Source organism: Pteropus medius, unplaced genomic scaffold (genome assembly GCF_902729225.1).
Source record: "Pteropus medius unplaced genomic scaffold, Ma_sr-lr_union100, whole genome shotgun sequence".
NCBI classification, from domain to species: Eukaryota; Metazoa; Chordata; class Mammalia; order Chiroptera; family Pteropodidae; genus Pteropus; species Pteropus medius.
This window is the reverse complement of record NW_024349800.1, coordinates 59,314,306-59,329,485: the sequence shown is the minus strand read 5'-3', so window position 1 is coordinate 59,329,485 and position 15,180 is coordinate 59,314,306. Positions and strand designations below refer to the sequence as shown.

General features: G+C 44.5%; 1 non-coding gene across 1 annotated transcript; it reads left to right on the top strand.

Moving 5' to 3' along the window:
• Positions 1-399: 399 nt before the first annotated feature.
• On the top strand, positions 400-518 carry LOC120622160 (5S ribosomal RNA). Its single transcript, XR_005658433.1, has one exon. It is a non-coding gene; the product is annotated as a 5S ribosomal RNA (ribosomal RNA).
• Positions 519-15,180: the final 14,662 nt, after the last annotated feature.

The following is a 15,180-nucleotide window of genomic DNA, read 5'->3' as shown; positions in this document are numbered from 1 at the left end:
CTGAATAAAGAACGCAGGGAGCTAGTTATTCTCCCTAAATCCAAATAGCTTGTTTTATTTTATAACCTACGATTTATTACCAGGAAAGTAGACATATGCCTCCTGTTCTCACAAGGCCACTGCCTGTGGGAAACAAACAGGAAATCCCAACGCATTTCTACTTTTAAAATGAAATTCCCCATTTCCCTTCAAGCACTGAAAAACAGTTGAGCGTGATGGGGGCCGAAGTCAAGGAAAGCGGGGAGATCGCCTTAAAAACGAGGATAAAATGTCAGCGTTGTTTCCTTTTCCCAGAAATGGAGACAAGGCCAGAAAAGGAAGCCTCGTGTCATAAACATTACATTGAAAGGCAAGGTCACGGGCAATGGTTTTACTTATTGTTCAAAAAGGATTATGCTTGTCTACGGCCACGCCACCCTGAATGCGCCTGATCTTGTCTGATCTCGGAAGCTAAGCAGGGTCGGGCCTGGTTAGTACTTGGATGGGAGACCACCTAGGAAGACCAGGTGCTGTAGGCCTTAAAAAAAAAAGGAAAGGATAGTGCTTGAAAGCGTGTTATAACATCATTTAACATCTCTGTTTAGCGGGGCATCATTGTACAATGTCTGAAAGAATACACAGACACTCTCGAATGTCCGGCATGAGAGAAGATGATGTGTTTTGTCACTTATAACCACTTGTTTCTAAACAGCATAAGTACCAGTAAGCGTGTGTGTGCGTGTGTATGTGTGTGTGTGGGGGGGCTTTCGTTTTGACAGTTAACGTGGTGGGTAGATAAGAAAATTTCAAGATAAAAGTAGAGCAAAGCAGAATCGCATACCTAATACAGAAGAGAAGGTTTGGACGGACAAATAAAAACAAAAGCTAGAATAAAAAAGCTGGAGAGGCAGGGGGAGGGGTGAGTGGAGGGAGAGAATCACCACCCAACCCCCACCACGGAAAAGCCTGGGCCCATGGAGATGTCTAAGGGAGATTTCAATTTGTTGTCGGCTGGACCAGCATAAACCCGCTGTTAGTTCTGTGCAATCTCCAGTAAATTATATATTGCTCATGAGCGCTTTTGTGTGAATGGATTATTTTAGGGAAAAGCGACTCACTGAAGGAAGCTGGGAACGTAGTTATTTCTTCCCCCTTAGAGAAAGTAGTAAGACACATTTTTAAATAAGGGGAAACAAGAGATCGCAGGGTTAGTGTAGTGCTTTCCAATCCCCCCAAAAAAAGAGAAAAAAAAAAGTCTGTGCTTTTCTTTATAAGGATGAAAGAATAGGAAAGAGAAAGTGGAAGACAAAGCCTCAAACATGGTATGTATCCATTTAATCATCACTAAGTTTATTCTTCTCAACCTGTTTTTTTTTATAAACCAACGTATCTGAGTTAGTAGATTACATAGAAAAAGAAAAATCCACATGCAAAGTCTGTGAGAAATGAAGAAAGCACATTTACGGTGAACCCGGGTCCCTTCCGTTGGCAGCAAGCTGTAAAGGATTTGGTTGTTTGAGGGAAAGAAACCCTCGTGAAGTTTATTGTTAAAACCAGAGTTACATAAAGATACTATGATATAATGATAAATCCTGGTGAGAATACCGAGTCCCTGGCTGAAGAGCTAATGGTCAGCTGATTCTTAACCACTGCGTCTGTTCTTATGGAGGGGGTTCCGCGATGGTAAATTTTGATATGTCGGCTTGACTTGGCTGAGGGATGCCCCGAAAGCTGGTAAAACATGACTGCTGGGCGTGTCTGTGAAGATGCTTCTGGAAGAGAGCACCCTTTGATTTAGCAGATATGTGCTCGCCAGGGTGGGCGGGCGCCATACAGTCCACTGAGTGCCCGGAGAGAGCAAAAAGGCATCAGAAGGACGAGTTCCCTTTGTCTCTTCTTGAGCTGGGATGAACGTCTTTTCCAGCCCTTGGGACTAAGAACTGGAACTCCTAGTTCTCAGGCCTTGGGACACCGGGAGACCCTGGTTCTTAGGGTTCGGGACTGGAACAGAATTATACTGCTGGCTTCCTTGGTTCCTCGGCTTGCGGGCAGCAGATCGTGGACTTCTCAGCCCCCTTAACCACGTGAGCCAGTCCCTATAATAAATCTCTTAAATGTATAGATCTATCATCTACCTATTAGCTATCTATCATCTCTCTCTATCATCTACCTATTATCTATCTATCTATCTATCTATCTATCAATCAATCAATCAATCATCTACCTGCCTATCTATCTATCATCTAACATCTATCTATTCTATTGGTCTGGTTCTCTGGAGAACCCTGACTATATAGGTTTGTTTCAAAATTTTCATGCCCTTGCATATTTATCAGTTGTTAAATATTTTAAATATCATTCTGCTCAGATGTCTAGTCTTTCAAGCTTATTTTATTCAAGGTGCAGTCACCTAGTCTTTCCTACTTTTATTTATATCCACATCTCTTTTAGCCCTAAGGGTTGTGACATTGACTTGACAGTTAGCAGTCCTCAGAGTAGGCTTGTCTAGTTTCACCATCAATGGTGACTACCTCTCATGTTTCCATCTCTCTGAAACAGAAAACAGACACACACACACACACACACACACACACACACACAATCATGTGTGACTCAGATACTAAATGATGCGTAGAGAACACTTTGACCATTTACCCCCTGCTTCTTTGAAGTACTTATGACCATTTTCCTTACAAGTGACAGAAACCCAATTCAAGCTGCCAAACCCAAAACAAAGCAACCAAACCAAACAGAAATGAAACTCGGAGCCCCCAAGGTAGGCATGACTGCATTCCAATCAGGTTCTTGCCTGAGAACATACCACTTCCTAGGGGCCATTTGGAAATATAGGAGGAGATTTGCTTATCACAGTGGGGAGAGGGGGCTACTGACATTCAGGAGGCCTTGGGTAAAGATACGTCCTTCAATGGGCTGAGCATTCCACCCACAGAAGAATTATCTTACTCAGAATGCCAGTAGCTCTCCATTGGAGAAACCCTGAACAGGTGAACAGAGTGTTTAACTAAGAATCTTTATCTCTTGGCTCCGCTTTGCTTTTATGACGGCATCCTGCCCAGGTGGACTTTTGGCAGATATCAGTAAAATAGCCACCTCCGGCCTCAGGCTAACAGTTTAGCAATGCCAGCAGAATAGCTGTCTCTCTTTCCCATCTGCAACAGAAATCTTGACTCCGTATAGCGGAATTGACCCAACTTGAGTTGCTGGCTCATCTTTGATGTGAAAACTCTGGAGGGTGGAGGGGATACCGTGCTCTAACTGGCCAGGCGTGGGAAAGTGTCTCCCTCTAGAGTCAGGGGTCAGGGTCATCCCTGCCCAACACTCAGGCACGGAGTGGGACAGAGAGAATTCCTGAAGAACAATTGACATGATGTCCCAGAATGGGTACAGAGAGCGGACAGGCAAAACCAGCACGTTTCCTGGTCTAATCTCTTTCATTATTCTGCATTCCAGGATTCTCGGTGTACCAGTCTCGTTTGTATCTCTGAGTTTTTGCAGACATCATTCTCTTCTCCTCGGATGCCTTTCTTCATGTCTTTTTGTTTGGTAAACTTCTACCCATGCCTCAGGATCTAACTAACCATCATTGTGAAACTTGCCTTTTTTTGCTGTTCCTACTAAACCTGTTCCGCCTTCACGCCCCCTCCCCCATGTAGGCAAAGCATTTTTACATAAAAAGAAATTGAAATAATTAGCAAGGATAAGAAGCTGAACAACCCACATCCTTTTGAAAATGGAAAGCAGATGATGTTGGATTAGATAAGATCAAACATCATCAAATCAACAAATGTTTATCGAGTGTATAGAAACGTATAAGGGTCCCCAAACAGAACCTTGCTTAATTTTTTGGGTGTGTGCATCTGCCTGTGTGCGTGTGGATATTTAGAATCACGGGATTTTAAGATTTGGGTTTCTTAAAGCTTATTGAGTTTAACCACTTCCTGATTCAGGTCAGGAAACTGAGGCTGAAGTGGGTTTTTTTCTAGCTCTGACAATATATGATCTGAGCCACCAAAAGGAAGGAAAGGTTGGCCCAATTCTAGGCTGAGAAACCACAGCTATGTAGCTTAAATTTCCTGTTCTGAACGCCATGCCAGGATGAATATTTGATCTCCAGCGCCAATGGCCACTCCAGAGAGAGAGAGAATCAAAAGCAGTCTCTGTCTGTGTCTCTGTCTCTCTCTGTTCACTTTCCACTTTCTCTTTGGAAAAATAGAAAACAAAGAGAGACAAGGGCAGGGCCAGGGTGTTGAAATCTGATTCATACTTTTCCCCCTGTTTTTTTGCTGATGTGTTTATAGCAGAACACTATTGATGACTCACAACACGATGAAGAGACATGGTAAACTTCGCTGGGAATTCAAACTGTGCAAACAGCGTGGATCAAACGCATGGGAATTATGGGGACATAAAAAAAGTCTTCAATCAAAGGGATAGAGGTGATTTACTCTTTGTGGCAGGAGTCCCTTCTCTTTTTAATGACAATATCTGCATAGACATTCTCTTTTGAGTGAGTCGCGACTGGCTAGAAATAGAACTGCGTGAACCCCGCGATGTTCGCGATGGAAAGCAGAGATGTATTTGGATTCCTGCCAGGTATACTCAGGCACAAACATGTACGGAGATTTCCATAGACTATCTTTTATGAAACAATCCACAGGCTCTCCCGCTCCCAGTGCCACTGGCCCACACCGCCTTCGGGCCCGCCTCGATGTGCAGGTAGGTCCGCCCCTGCCGATCCTTCTTCCATAGATCGCTTCGCATGTTTCTTTGGAACCTATCACTGTCCCGTTCAGAGAGTGACTTCTAGTAACAGAGCCCGGCCCCTCCGCCTGGCACCCAGGCCATTCTAGGTCGACCCGGATCTCCACGTGGCGCTGGAGCACAGTCGATGAGGGCCAGGGTAGCGCCCGCTGGCCGTGGTGAGTGCGCCTACGAGGAAGCAAGGGAGCAGGGCTTTGGGATGGAGACGTGAAGGGAGGGACGAGGCTTTGGGGGGGTGGGGAGTGGAGGCGACACCCTGAGGTCACGCCCAGCGGGTGATTCGAGGGTCTGACTGATGGAAAGGAGCATCTGGGGGTGACCCCTCCTAGCGGAAGGAGAAGCAAGAGCAAATTCCCTGAGTCGTGAGAGAGTTGAATGGGTTTGAGGAATGAAAGTGCAAGAGGTGGTAAAATGGGGTACAGCCGGGAAGAGAAAGGGGAGCAGAAGCGCAGCCACGAAGGGCCTGCGGCTGCAGGAAGCCAGCGGCGTGACCGCGTCTGTTAAGAGTTTCCTTTGTCCTCTCTGTGGGGAATGGACTGGGGCGGCCTCGAGCTCGGCGCTGGTGGTCCAGCCTCTCGGGGCTCACGGCCCTTCCCTCGAGGGCAGCCCGAGCCCAGGCAGAGCCTGACTTCCAGTGAACCGAATACAGCGGAGAAAGAGGCTTCCGATGTTAGGTTATAAAAAGGCTCTGGCTTTCTCCTCCCTCGCCCTCTCCCTCCACGTCCCTCTCTCCCTCATCTCCATCTCCGTCCCCCTCTCACTGTCTCAGGCAGGCGCACATGGACACTCTCAGGGAGGCCGGACTCCACGTCGTGATCTTCCCTACGGAAAGGTCCACCGGATGGAGAACCGATGTCTTCAGCTAGCAGCCAGCTAGGATGCGAGACCCGCCCACAGCCACGCCAGCGAGCTTGGAGCCCGCATTAATGAGCTGGGGCTGCCCTTACAGCACCCACAGGCTGGGGGCTTAAACGGCCGCAGTTTATTTTCTCACTGTTCTAGGGGCCGGATGTCCAAGATCGCGGTATGAGCCTGGCTGGTTTCTTCCGAGGCCTCTCTCCTTGGCCGGCAGGTGTCTGCCTTCTGGCTGAGCCTCGTGTGGCCTTTCTCCGTGTGCTCACGTTCTTCGTGCATCTCCTGTAGCGAAGGCACTGGTCGTGTTTAGGGTCCTGCCTCTACGACCTCATTTAACTGTAATCACCTCTTAAAGGCCATATCTCCAAATACAGCCACATTCTGGAAGTTAGGACTCCAACACACGGACTCTGGGGACACGTGTCAGTCCATCACAGAAGCAGAGACTCCCTCAGTTGAGCCTTGAAATGCCTGCAGTCACAGGGATACCATAACTGTAACCTTACGAGAGACCCCGAGCCTAAGATGTCCAGACAAGCCACGTTCAGGTCACTGGCCCCCAGAAACCGTGAACCGATAAACATGTGTTGTACTAAGCTGCTAGTACAGGTGATTTTTATCACAGCAATAAATAGTTAATGCAAATATTAGCACCGGAAGCGGGTACACTTTATCAGATACCTAAACATGCAGGGCTGGCTTCAGAACAGAGAGCAGGTGGCTTCTCCCTCCTTCTCTCTCTCTCTCTCTCCCTCTCTCCCTCTCAGCCCTCGCTCTGGGGAAGCAAGCTCCCATACTGTGACGAGCTCTCTGCAGAGACCCACGTGGCGAGGAAGTGATGTCTCCAATCTACAGACAGATGAGCAGGGCGGAGCCGGGCCTGCCAGCAGCTGCTGAGAGAGTCTCAGTGGCCCCGCCTCGTCCAGGACTTTAGATGACAGCATCCCTGGAGGCCACTGTGACTGTAGCTTTGTGAGAAAGCCTGAACCAAAAGCACCTAACTAAGCTGCACCAGAATTCCTGATCCACAGACTCTGTGAGATATTAAGTTATTGCTGTTTTAAGCCTGTACGTTTTTACAAAGTGATGAATAACTACGTAGACGGCAGCCAGAAGCGGGAAGTACAAGCAACAAGGCCGGCTAGGAGGCTACAATCCGCCCGCCAACGCACACTCGAGTCGTGTCTGTCTAATCACATATCAGACGATTCAAGGCCATCTCCACATCTGGTTCTTTTTCTCAAGCAGCCTCTTCACCTGGACCGCCCTTCTGCACAGTTTTGTGCCTTGCGTACTCCACGGTGTCTTGGTCACGTGATTTCTCCTTCGCCGTTTCTTCCCAGCTCCCTCCCATATAAGAATTGATACATTTCCTTCTATAATAGCATTTTTTTAAAAAAATGCATCTTCATATATTGTGGTAATGGTGTCTATATCCCACCGGATTTCGAACCCCTCGTGTCCGTAGCGTGGTCTTTTGCATTTTGTGTCCTTCCGATGCCTGCAGTAGTGCGAGCTGCTGGCCACGCGTTCTTTTTCGGTTTAGCTTTGGTAACTGTTACGTTGGCATCGTCTCTCGCGATGTGCTCTCCTGCATTACTGATATTGTTAATGGACGCCTTCTCTTTTTACTTCACTAATATAAGTAAAATGTTATCGATTTTATTGATCTTTTCAAACAAAAAAGGTTTTGCTTTTATTGATGTTTTTTTTTCCTATTTCAATTTTACCGATTTATGCTTTCTTGAATTTCTTCTGCTCGTTATTTGGGTATAACTTACTCTCCTTTTTCTATGCTGTTAAAGTGGGCACTTAGAACATAGGTTTTAGATGTTTTCTTATGGAACGTAAATCTGTTAAATTATCATTTTCCTCTAAGCACTGTGAAAAGTGCAGCTCCTGGCTACAATCAGAAGCGTGATCTGTGAGGCCTGGACACAGGCAATGACAAAGGATTTTACCAGCAGGCCTGGCAGGGAAAGTTGCCTCCCCATCCCCCGCCCCCAGCACCAGAGTTGATGCACAACCAGTACATCTCAATCCCTGGGGGCAGCGGCAGTCAGGGACACCAGCCCTGGGGACGGCCATGCTCTAACGGGTCACTGTATTCCTAGCCCAGGTGCCTTCCTATCAGGGGCCTCACGCCTGCCAAGACTTCTTTATCAACGGGACTTGACTAAGGCATTTTCTTCGCTCTGACTTAGTACTTTTCCCCAATAATAAGTTACAATTTGGGGGTGGGGGGCACGCTACTAAGTATCCATAGCATTCTAAAAGTCCCTCCGCTCCAGGTGATTGAAAGTCAAAAGTCTCCTAATTGTTTTGGGGGAGGGGGATGTTTGTTTTCATCAGGGAGGTCAAACTGGAAATAGAAATTCGAGAATGCTTCTAACGTAGATTTACAATCACACAAAACAGTTTTAAATATATCTTTCATCGCTTCCTGTTTGTGAAAACGTTCAGTAGGAACATCTATTTTCTCATCCTTAAAATGGGGATGATAGTAACAGTAGCTAAATTTCACATAACACTTACTATGTGTCAGTTTCCATTCTAAGTTTGTTACATTTAGTCACTCAATTAACATTCACAATGACTTTGCCAGTGTATTGGTTTTCTGTGGCTTCCGAAACAAACTAGCAAAAACTGGGGGCTTAAAGCAATGGAAACCCAATGTCCACAACCAAGGTGTTTGTGACACTGTGTTCCTGGCTTCTTCTAGAGGCTCCAGGGCGGAATCCACTCCCTGCCTCTCTCGCTGCTGGTGGCCATCAGCATTCCCGGACGTGTGGCCCAGGGTCCACCTCACTCTAATCTGTCTCTGTGGTCACTTTGCATCCTCTTCTGCTTTCGTCTGCCTCAAATCTCTCTCTGCCTTTCTCTTATAAGGACATCTGTCCTTGGGTTATCTCACCCAGATAATTCAGGAAAAATTCATCTCGAGATCCTTAATTTAATCATATTGACAAAGACACTTTTCCCAGGGGTTCGACGTGGATGGATCTTTTTTGGGGGGTGGAGTGGGGAGAGAGGGGGCATCATTTACCTGCCATGATGAGTAAGCTATTTTTATTATTAGTCTTCTTTTCCCAAGATTATACAGCTAGAATTCAAACAGATAGTCAGTTTCGGAGTCCATGAACTTAAACCCTTTGCAATCAGAGCAAAGCATTGTTCCTGACACATAGCAGGGCCTCACAAGTTTGCAATTATTATTATTATTATTATTATTACTATACAACTATTATTGGTCAAACCTAAGACAGCTGTTTATTTAACATGTAGTATTCAAACGCACGGTTCAGACACCTGATGTCCTTGCTGACTTCAGTGACTCTTCTTATCAATGCGACTTCCTGTTAAAGCTTCATTTTCATCATTAAATTCCGTCTCTGGGTCCTGAGAGAACAGGGCTTTTAAGCCAGAGAAATGTCATCCTCTGAGAGGCATGAAAGGAATTCCAACTTTGGGGCCCCTTGCTTACTTTCCAGAGACACAGATGAGCTGGCACAATAAATATTTAATGGGACGTGATGGTAGTTTACGTCAATTAGGAGTCGCAGGGTCAAATGGAAGGAGGGAAAGCGAACCTTCTCTGGGCCAATGCGAGTCCAAACAGTGATGCTGTCAGCTGTCAGCTTTCTCATTTTGTAGAGTTTAGAGAGCTTGGAGGAGAAACACTTAAATATTAACGGCGATGATTATGGCAGCTCTACATGAACTAGACTCCGGCCCTCGTGGACACACACACACCTGGAGGACAGGCTGTCCCACATCAGGTTGCTTTGGGAGAATGTTTCCCCTTGCTGTGTTGGTGACATATGAGGCATCGCTCAAACATAGATGAGCATTGCCTACTTATTTGTTGGCCTCTTCAGTTTGTTAGAACAGGAGGGGCTTGAAAGTCCTAGAAACTCTGTCCACTGATATACTGTGTGTCTGCTATTTGCCACAGCGTGGTGCTTATCCATTCAATATTACAAACATCTCTGGACTAGTGACTATCAGCTTCCTTTCCCACAGGTCACTGAGGCCAACACTCATCTAGACCCCAGGGCTGGCAGAGATGCTGGCTATGGCCACTTCTTTGCCCGGTAATTGTTTACATCTCTCTCTCCCGCCTCACAACCTGCTCACCTCTGTATCTCCCATGGCACCTGTTGTTGGGCGTTGCCACAGCAGGAGTCAAGTGAGCGAGAGAAAATGGCGCCAAACTGAATCTACGGGCCAGGGACCGAACGAAAACAACCACATTGCCAACTGTGCAAGTTTTATCAAGGACTTAATTAAGCCTCTTCGATCTCTATCCGTGACTTCGCTGTTGAAAACACTGGTTCTCGCTACTCCACAGAATTGTGGGAAGCATTATATGAGAAAATAATTCACTTGATAAACTACAGGGCCTTGCGTGATGAATTAGTATATTACCTGCTAGAGAAAAACATTGAATACTGAAATTTCTTAGCTCTGATTAGTCCTCCTTGCAAAAAAAAGAAAAAAAGAAAAAAAAAGAAAAGAAATGGATAGCAATAATAAAAACAAACAAAATACCACACAAAACAAAAACAGAAAATGCCACAACAAAATAACGTAATCAATCACCCAACAAGACCGCTAGAATGAATATCTTTCTCTCTAGTCTCTGTACTCTGATGTTGGTAATTCTTTTAGTTTTATAATGAATCTTTTTTAGAGAGTCTTATTTTATTAAACTGCAGATTTTTCTGGAAAAGGTGATATTTGGCTTGAATTCAGATTGAAATAAAAGAATAGCTTTTGATAGGAGTAGAACATATGAGGTTTGTTGGTTGAATCCAGGGGTTGGCAAACTGGCTCATAGGTTAAGATTTTAAAAATATTTAAATGGTTGGGAAAATTCTAAAAAATAATATTTTATGAAACATGAACACTTTATAAAATTCAAATTTCAAGGGCCATAAATGAACTATTGTAACAGCCACATTTATTCCTTTACTGCTGTTTATAGCTGCTGCAGGGGCAAAACCAAATGGGTGTCAGAGGTACACTATGGCCTTCGGATCTAAAATATTGACTTTCCGGTCTTTTCCAGAAAAAAAAAAAAAGTTTTTTTCTATCTGGTTAAAGTCATTTCATTCCTTCATTCGGTCCCACAAATCGAGTCTCTGCTCAACTCCAGGGCGGTAAGTTGAGAACATAAGTCGAGAAAGCCTTCAAGAAGAGCACATCCATCAGCAGAAAAAGACAAGTCGTTCGATCATTAAAAGCCCACCGAGCCCAGGGAGAGATGAAGGCGGGAGGGGTTTTGGGGGCTGCACTGCAGCTCAGGCACGTCACCGCTGACCTAGCGGCCAGTGCGGCTTCCCTCCTGCCCGCCTGTCTGGTGGTCGCCCACGTGCCAGCGCCTTTCTGGCTGGTCTCCAGCGCACCTGCCTCTAGACACTATGTTTGCCTTCATCGTCGAGGCCGGTGATTTCTAGAGCTCCCGGCCACGCTTCAGAGCCGTCGTGTAGAAGGTGCGGATGGCAGGTCTCATCCCCACTTTCTTACAGACGTGAGCTCCCTACTTCTGAATTCTGCGGCAGCTTTTTGACGCTGCCAGAGCTGGTTTGAAGGTGGCCGTAGGGGATTTCGCGACAGGTGGCCTGTGACTGGAGCACTTCGTCTTCATGAACCCTTCTCTGTATTTGTGGTCCTGGAAGAGACCGGCTCCTGAGTGTCACCTGCCTTAGCCAGAAGCTTCTCCAGCAGCCCTTCCCCGGAGGTGTCCCCTTTAGACCCTGAGCCCCTCCTGGGCAGACTGTCAGCTATCCCGTGATCGTCCACTGGAAGATGTCCTGGAACCCAGAAACAAGGCTAGGGCAAGGATGAGGCAATGAGGCACACGTCTTGGACATGACCCTTGAGGGGGCATAAGAAAAATTCAATTTAAATGATAAGGAATGTTTAACACAACATTTAAAGAAATAAAAATGAATGTAAAAATCCATAATAAACAGAGGAGATAGGACCAGTGCTACGCGGAGCTAGACTGGCATTTGAGGCAAAGCCGAGAAGCAGGGGGAGTTGAGGAAAGCTTCAGCTAATAGCTGCCTTTTTGGTAAAACAATGAATTCCAGGGAAATCCAAGGATGCGGGTCATTCTTGAAGCTGTGTCAGAGTGGCGTTTTGGAAACAGCACGTGCATTTGTGACAGACAACAAGAGTTCTGGTTTTGCCTCTGGTCTTCCCTGCCATGTGACTTCAGAAGTCACAGCACTTCCTAGGACCTTGGTTTCCCCATCGTAAATGAAAGAGGATGGACCAAATGATATCATGGATTCATTCTAGCTCTGGAATGTTTTTGTACTGGATCTCACTAGGAGCGGAATTACAAACACATAAGACTAACCTAGGTCCCCACCCTAGAACCAGCCAAGGTGTGACGAGGCATTGCACGGTCCCTCCAAAGCAGTGCTCTCGTGGGGCTGGGAACTGCCTGGAAGTCATCTCAGTCATCGAGGCATGAACTCATCTTTTCTAGAGTTTCTATCAGTGTTTACTCTGCACCGTTAGGTGCTGGTGGAGAGGACGGCCATTGAGCAGTTGCAAGGTTGACAGAAGTTTGTCATTCAAGGACGCGCATCCTTGGATTTCCCTAGAATTCATTGTTTTATCGAAAAGGCAGCTATTAGCTGAAGCTTTTCTCAACTCCCCCTGCTTCTCAGCTTCACCTCAAACGCCAGTCTAGCTCCACATAGCACTGTTACTGATCCTAGCTTCTCCGTTTATTATGGATTTTACCCATCACTGTGCTGGATTTAAGGCACTATATACAAATTACTTACAACACCCTGTTTCGATCCAAAGGCTACGCCCCAGCTGGCAAGCCTTAGCCCACTGAAAGCAGTGAGTTTAAAGGTAGACTTTTCGTTTCATGACTGGTCTACGTTGAAACAGGATCCTCTCGCCTCCAATGAGCTTTCTAAGTGACTATCTGAAATTTATACCACAGATAAGAATACTCAAAAGGGAGAAATACAGACAAATCATATCTGGTTTTATTACCTAAGGATACTGTATTTAAACATATAAAAATTACGTTTTCAGATCTGCCTTCCTCTCCTGTATTCTAGTTCCTTGAGGGCAGGAAACGACTATAATTAATTTCTATATTATCTTGGCTTATCACAAAGCCTGGTACTAAATATACAGTCACATATATATTACTTGAAACAAAATCAAATTCATGTAATCATAGAGAGTAAGGAACCTTGGAAATCAAATAGTTTATACAGCATCCATTTTACGAACAAGGAAACAGAAGCCAAGTTTTCACAATGATTTAGTGGAAGCAACGGAGCCAGAGACTAATGAACTTTGCTTTTAGTTCTAAGTCCTGACCTTCAGAGAAAACAGATGATAGAAATCACCGGTTTCAGGTGGGAATCTCCCTTCGCCCGGAGATGGGTAGAGCTTCTGAAAGTTTCAAAAATAAAATGAAGGATTCAAAAATATAGAAGCAATGAACGCTTTTGCTCTTGTGCTGAATACGGATGACCTTCTACAAAGAAACACATGTTCAGACAGACGCACAAGCAGAGAGAGTCCCAACACACCGCTAACCACCTGTGTGACCTTACGTAAATGATTACACCTCCTCGGGGCTGCTGCTTTTCCAATAAAAAAGGAAGCATCATACCCTGCATTTTATAATTCTGAAATTGCATGTTTATAAAATTTAGTATGAAGTGTCTCACAGGGTCAGAAAACTTTATGATCTGTTTCGAAGCATTCGTCTGTAGGAGAGAGAAAGTGAGTAACACGTGAAAATGCTTGATGTTCTCTCATTCTTCTGCTTCATCGTTTACAGCTTTCTTTCAGCTCCTAGGTGGGGGGGAGTGGGAGGCCGCAGGAGCTTGCCGAGGCTTGCTGCAGGCAGCCAGAGGCAAAGGGAGTGACATTTTCCTTGGAAACAAAGTGAAGAGTTTCCCAAACAAGGAAGTTGCCTAAATTATGCTGCATACTTTTCTCTCCCCAACTCTCCATCCTGGTTTAAATGATTCATAATTTTAGCTTCACCTTATCCTGCCTCTCCTTCTGGGCTGATAGCTTTAACTTGGGAAATAGTAAACAGTAAGTTTTGGTTTTTAGAGCTGAGTTTCTCAACTCAGATCTGCCACTTACTCACTTTGTAACCCTGGGCAAATCATCGAAATGACTCGTACCTTAGTTTTGTTATTCACAAATCAGAGAGATTCCCTACTTTAGGAAAGACGATGAATAATTTAATTTGGTTTAGAAAGTGACTGACTCAAGCTGGATGTTTGGTGAACTGTTAGCCTACTTTAAAAAGCTTTTATCCATGCTATTAAGTGTTTTCCGTTTAGGATTGTCACTTTTCTTTTCTTTTTTATTTGAAGAAGGCTTTTTTGTCTCTCCCGTTCTCTTGTACATGCATCCATTCATTCCGGCTTTTGTCTTCTTTGACATTTAGCCAGCATGATTTTTGGTTAACTTCAAAGGAACTACTTTGCTAGATTAATCCCCTGGATCTCAGGTGGGCAGAAGATCTGGTTGAAGCCAACTTTTTCTTCCCCTACTTGTTATTGCTGGTAATTAGGGATGAATTAGAGATGCTCGTTTGGAAGGAAAAACTGTTTGGGTGTGTTTTATCTTGTACATAATAGAAATCACAGCGAAGACATCAAATATTGGACTTAACCAGACAAGGAAACGGTAGCAGCTTTAATTATTTAAAAAGGCAACAGATAAGCTTTGAATAGAGCTACAGGGAAGAGGAAACTATAAAAAGCAACATCACAGCTTTGTGAAACAGCCAATTAGAATACTTTGAAATGAAAAATATAATAAGCGTAATTTAAGTCAGATACTGATTCAACACAGCAAGAAAAAGTAAATTGAGCAATCAGACGTTTCACAGAATGAGACATGTAAAGATACAAATATGCAAAATGAGGAAAGAAACAGAATAAGAGGAATCAATATACGTTTGCTCAGAATTCCAGAAAAAGAGAGAATGGAGAAGAGACACGATTTGAAGGGAAACTGACAGAGCATTTTCCAGAACCAATGGGAAACCAACTCACACGTAGAAGCCAAGTATATCTTAAATAAAATACAAAGAAATGTACACCTCTGCACATCACAGTAAAACACAAAAACAAACCAAACCAAAATAAAATCTTAACTCAGTGAGGAAAAAGACAGATTGGCTTCAAAGCACACCGAGAAAACAAGCAAACAAAAAAACATCCTTAGAAGGGACTGCACCTAGTGAAAAGATTTCAAGAATAAAGAGAAAAATTAATATTTCCAGAAAAAAAAATATTTAAACAAAGTTTACAACTAGTTTCTCAGTCATAGAAATTCTCAAGAATTTATTCCAAGCAGTTTATACTAAAGGGACGATCCTCGCTGCAGGAAGGAAGAGACCAAAGACAATTTCAAGGAACTGCGTGAAACTAAACATTGCATATCGTACTAACGGTATGCTTGCTTGGTTACGAAAAGGGAGAATTAAAATACAAAATGCATAATAATTTACAGGTTTGAAGAAAGGCAAACATCGTTGAAATGTTTTAA